The sequence below is a fragment of the Oncorhynchus mykiss genome, chromosome 27 (assembly GCF_057628025.1).
Source record: "Oncorhynchus mykiss isolate SJ-2025 chromosome 27, ASM5762802v1, whole genome shotgun sequence".
Taxonomy (NCBI): Eukaryota; Metazoa; Chordata; class Actinopteri; order Salmoniformes; family Salmonidae; genus Oncorhynchus; species Oncorhynchus mykiss.
This window is the reverse complement of record NC_143048.1, coordinates 36937501-36944270: the sequence shown is the minus strand read 5'-3', so window position 1 is coordinate 36944270 and position 6770 is coordinate 36937501.

Below are 6770 nucleotides of genomic sequence, written 5' to 3'. Positions count from 1 at the left end.
AGAAGGACATCCTCATGGTTACTGAGAAGGACATCCTCATGGTTACTGAGAAGGACATCCTAATGGTTACTAAGAAGGACATCCTAATGGTTACTGAGAATGACATCCTAATGGCCCTGGATACTGACATGGTTACTGAGAAGGACATACTAATGGTTACTGAGAAGGACATCCTAATGGTTACTGAGAAGGACATCCTAATGGTTACTGAGAAGGACATCCTAATGACCCTGGATACTGACATGGTTACTGAGAAGGACAACCTAATGACCATGGATACTGACATGGTTACTGAGAAGGACAACCTAATGACCCTGGATACTGACATGGTTACTGAGAAGGACATCCTCATGGTTACTGAGAAGGACATCCTAATGGTTACTGAGGAGGACATCCTAATGGTTACTGAGAAGGACAACCTAATGGTTACTGAGGAGGACATCCTAATGGTTACTGAGAAGGACATCCTAATGGTTACTGAGGAGGACATCCTAATGGTTACTGAGGAGGACATCCTAATGTTTACTGAGGAGGACATCCTAATGGTTACTGAGAAGGACATCCTAATGGCCCTGGATACTGACATGGTTACTGAGAAGGACATCCTCATGGTTACTGAGAAGGACATCCTAATGGTTACTGAGAAGGACATCCTCATGGTTACTGAGAAGGACATCCTAATGGTTACTGAGAAGGACATCCTCATGGTTACTGAGAAGGACATCCTAATGGTTACTAAGAAGGACATCCTAATGGTTACTGAGAAGGACATCCTAATGGCCCTGGATACTGATATTGTTACTAAGAAGGACATCCTAATGGTTACTGAGAAGGACATCCTAATGGCCCTGGATACTGACATGGTTACTGAGAAGGACATACTAATGGTTACTGAGAAGGACATCCTAATGGTTACTGAGAAGTACATCCCAATGGCCCTGGATACTGACATGGTTACTGAGAAGGACATACTAATGGTTACTGAGAAGGACATCCTAATGGTTACTGAGAAGGACATCCTCATGGTTACTGAGAAGGACATCCTCATGGTTACTGAGAAGGACATCCTCATGGTTACTGAGAAGGACATCCTAATGACCCTGGATACTGATATGGTTACTGAGAAGGACAACCTAATGACCCTGGATACTGACATGGTTACTGAGAAGGACATCCTAATGGTTACTGAGAAGTACATCCTAATGGTTACTGAGAAGGACATCCTAATGGTTACTGAGAAGGACATCCTCATGGTTACTGAGAAGGACATCCTCATGGTTACTGAGAAGGACATCCTAATGGTTACTGAGAAGGACATCCTCATGGTTACTGAGAAGGACATCCTAATGGTTACTGAGGAGGACATCCTAATGGTTACTGAGGAGGACATCCTAATGGTTACTGAGAAGTACATCCTAATGGTTACTGAGAAGGACATCCTCATGGTTACTGAGAAGGACATCCTCATGGTTACGGAGGAGGACATCCTAATGGTTACTGAGAAGGACATCCTCATGGTTACTGAGGAGGACATCCTAATGGTTACTGAGAAGGACATCCTCATGGTTACTGAGAAGGACATCCTAATGGCCCTGGATACTGACATGGTTACTGAGAAGTACATCCTCATGGTTAATGAGGAGGACATCCTAATGGTTACTGAGGAGGACATCCTAATGGTTACTAAGAAGGACATCCTAATGGTTACTAAGAAGGACATCCTAATGGTTACTGAGAAGGACATCCTAATGGTTACTGAGAAGGACATCATAATGGTTACTGAGGAGGACATCCTAATGGTTACTGAGGAGGACATCCTAATGGTTACTAAGAAGGACATCCTAATGGTTACTGAGAAGGACATCCTAATGGTTACTGAGGAGGACATCCTAATGGTTACTGAGAAGGACATCCTAATGGTTACTGAGAAGGACATCCTAATGGTTACTGAGAAGGACATCCTAATGGTTACTGAGAAGGACATCCTAATGGTTACTGAGAAGGACATCCTAATGGTTACTGAGAAGGACATCCTAATGGTTACTGAGAAGGACATCCTAATGGTTACTGAGAAGGACATCCTAATGGTTACTGAGAAGGACATCCTAATGGTTACTAAGAAGGACATCCTAATGGTTACTGAGAAGGACATCCTAATGGTTACTGAGAAAGACATCCTCATGGTTACTGAGAAGGACATCCTCATGGTTACTGAGAAGGACATCCTCATGGTTACTGAGAAGGACATCCTCATGGTTACTGAGAAGGACATCCTCATGGTTACTGAGAAGGACATCCTAATGGTTACTGAGAAGTACATCCTAATGGCCCTGGATACTGACATGGTTACTGAGAAGGACATACTAATGGTTACTGAGAAGGACATCCTAATGGTTACTGAGAAGGACATCCTAATGGTTACTGAGAAGGACATCCTAATGACCCTGGATACTGACATGGTTACTGAGAAGGACAACCTAATGACCATGGATACTGACATGGTTACTGAGAAGGACAACCTAATGACCCTGGATACTGACATGGTTACTGAGAAGGACATCCTCATGGTTACTGAGAAGGACATCCTAATGGTTACTGAGGAGGACATCCTAATGGTTACTGAGAAGGACAACCTAATGGTTACTGAGGAGGACATCCTAATGGTTACTGAGAAGGACATCCTAATGGTTACTGAGGAGGACATCCTAATGGTTACTGAGGAGGACATCCTAATGTTTACTGAGGAGGACATCCTAATGGTTACTGAGAAGGACATCCTAATGGCCCTGGATACTGACATGGTTACTGAGAAGGACATCCTCATGGTTACTGAGAAGGACATCCTAATGGTTACTGAGAAGGACATCCTCATGGTTACTGAGAAGGACATCCTAATGGTTACTGAGAAGGACATCCTCATGGTTACTAAGAAGGACATCCTAATGGTTACTAAGAAGGACATCCTAATGGTTACTGAGAAGGACATCCTAATGGCCCTGGATACTGATATTGTTACTCAGAAGGAACATTCTAATGGTTACTGAGAAGGACATCCTCATAGTTACTGCAAAGGACATCCTAATGGTTACTGAGAAGGACATCCTAATGGCCCTGGATACTGACATGGTTACTGAGAAGGACATACTAATGGTTACTGAGAAGGACATCCTAATGGTTACTGAGAAGTACATCCCAATGGCCCTGGATACTGACATGGTTACTGAGAAGGACATACTAATGGTTACTGAGAAGGACATCCTAATGGTTACTGAGAAGGACATCCTCATGGTTACTGAGAAGGACATCCTCATGGTTACTGAGAAGGACATGCTAATGGTTACTGAGAAGGACATCCTCATGGTTACTGAGAAGGACATCCTCATGGTTACTGAGAAGGACATCCTAATGGTTACTAAGAAGGACATCCTAATGGTTACTGAGAATGACATCCTAATGGCCCTGGATACTGACATGGTTACTGAGAAGGACATACTAATGGTTACTGAGAAGGACATCCTAATGGTTACTGAGAAGGACATCCTAATGGTTACTGAAAAGGACATCCTAATGACCCTGGATACTGACATGGTTACTGAGAAGGACAACCTAATGACCATGGATACTGACATGGTTACTGAGAAGGACAACCTAATGACCCTGGATACTGACATGGTTACTGAGAAGGACATCCTCATGGTTACTGAGAAGGACATCCTAATGGTTACTGAGGAGGACATCCTAATGGTTACTGAGAAGGACAACCTAATGGTTACTGAGGAGGACATCCTAATGGTTACTGAGAAGGACATCCTAATGGTTACTGAGGAGGACATCCTAATGGTTACTGAGGAGGACATCCTAATGTTTACTGAGGAGGACATCCTAATGGTTACTGAGAAGGACATCCTAATGGCCCTGGATACTGACATGGTTACTGAGAAGGACATCCTCATGGTTACTGAGAAGGACATCCTAATGGTTACTGAGAAGGACATCCTCATGGTTACTGAGAAGGACATCCTAATGGTTACTGAGAAGGACATCCTCATGGTTACTGAGAAGGACATCCTAATGGTTACTAAGAAGGACATCCTAATGGTTACTGAGAAGGACATCCTAATGGCCCTGGATACTGATATTGTTACTAAGAAGGACATCCTAATGGTTACTGAGAAGGACATCCTAATGGCCCTGGATACTGACATGGTTACTGAGAAGGACATACTAATGGTTACTGAGAAGGACATCCTAATGGTTACTGAGAAGTACATCCCAATGGCCCTGGATACTGACATGGTTACTGAGAAGGACATACTAATGGTTACTGAGAAGGACATCCTAATGGTTACTGAGAAGGACATCCTCATGGTTACTGAGAAGGACATCCTCATGGTTACTGAGAAGGACATGCTAATGGTTACTGAGAAGGACATCCTCATGGTTACTGAGAAGGACATCCTCATGGTTACTGAGAAGGACATCCTAATGGTTACTAAGAAGGACATCCTAATGGTTACTGAGAATGACATCCTAATGGCCCTGGATACTGACATGGTTACTGAGAAGGACATACTAATGGTTACTGAGAAGGACATCCTAATGGTTACTGAGAAGTACATCCTAATGGCCCTGGATACTGACATGGTTACTGAGAAGGACATACTAATGGTTACTGAGGAGGACATCCTCATGGTTACTGAGAAGGACATCCTCATGGTTACTGAGAAGTACATCCTAATGGTTACTGAGAAGGACATCCTAATGGTTACTGAGAAGGACATCCTAATGGTTACTGAGAAGGACATCCTCATGGTTACTGAGAAGGACATCCTCATGGTTACTGAGAAGGACATCCTCATGGTTACTGAGAAGGACATCCTCATGGTTACTGAGAAGTACATCCTAATGACCCTGGATACTGACATGGTTACTGAGAAGGACATCCTCATGGTTACTGAGAAGGACATCCTAATGACCCTGGATACTGACATGGTTACTGAGAAGGACAACCTAATGACCCTGGATACTGACATGGTTACTGAGAAGGACATCCTCATGGTCACTGAGAAGGACATCCTAATGGTTACTGAGAAGGTCATCCTAATGGTTACTGAGGAGGACATCCTAATGGTTACTGAGAAGGACATCCTAATGGTTACTGAGAAGGACATCCTCATGGTTACTGAGAAGGACATCCTCATGGTTACTGAGAAGGACATCCTCATGGTTACTGAGAAGGACATCCTCATGGTTACTGAGAAGGACATCCTCATGGTTACTGAGAAGGACATCCTCATGGTTACTGAGAAGGACATCCTCATGGTTACTGAGAAGGACATCCTAATGACCCTGGATACTGACATGGTTACTGAGAAGGACAACCTAATGACCCTGGATACTGACATGGTTACTGAGAAGGACATCCTAATGGTTACTGAGAAGTACATCCTAATGGTTACTGAGAAGGACATCCTAATGGTTACTGAGAAGGACATCCTCATGGTTACTGAGAAGGACATCCTCATGGTTACTGAGAAGGACATCCTAATGGTTACTGAGAATGACATCCTCATGGTTACTGAGAAGGACATCCTAATGGTTACTGAGGAGGACATCCTAATGGTTACTGAGAAGGACATCCTCATGGTTACTGAGAAGGACATCCTAATGGTTACTGAGAAGGACATCCTCATGGTTACTGAGGAGGACATCCTAATGGTTACTGAGGAGGACATCCTAATGGTTACTGAGAAGGACATCCTCATGGTTACTGAGAAGGACATCCTCATGGTTACTGAGAAGGACATCCTCATGGTTACTGAGAAGGACATCCTCATGGTTACTGAGAAGGACATCCTCATGGTTACTGAGAAGGACATCCTCATGGTTACTGAGAAGGACATCCTAATGACCCTGGATACTGACATGGTTACTGAGAAGGACAACCTAATGACCCTGGATACTGACATGGTTACTGAGAAGGACATCCTAATGGTTACTGAGAAGTACATCCTAATGGTTACTGAGAAGGACATCCTAATGGTTACTGAGAAGGACATCCTCATGGTTACTGAGAAGGACATCCTCATGGTTACTGAGAAGGACATCCTAATGGTTACTGAGAAGTACATCCTAATGGTTACTGAGAAGGACATCCTAATGGTTACTGAGAAGGACATCCTCATGGTTACTGAGAAGGACATCCTCATGGTTACTGAGAAGGACATCCTAATGGTTACTGAGAAGGACATCCTCATGGTGGTGATCGATAGAGTTGCAGAGAAAAGCGAGCTGTTGAGGAAATTGTTTCTCCAATAAGGTAGTTGCAACATATTTCCTATAACTTGCTTACCTACCATTATTTTACTCCTACATTTCTAATGTCTCTTTGGTGTACTCCCATGACATAAAACTAGCCAGCTGACCCTGAGCAGCAGTTAGACAGTTCTATGTCTCAGTGAGTATTGTGGATATTTTAGGATCTCTTTTTCATTCATATGATGTGAGGTTGTCCAATCATGACAAATTCAGTGTGTGTTCTGTAGAAGTTTTATAACATTGTGCAGTGTCTGTGTGTGTGTTCTGTAGAAGTTTTATAACATTGTGCAGTGTCTGTGTGTGTGTTCTGCAGCCTTTTTAAAGAAGTACTGCAATAGTGATCAATTGTTATGATGCAGCTAGGTGGCTGTGTTCTAGCAGGAAGGTCGTGGTGGAGTATATGGGGGCCGGTTCTGGTGAGCCGGTCTGGATCAATGTCCAGGGACGCTTTT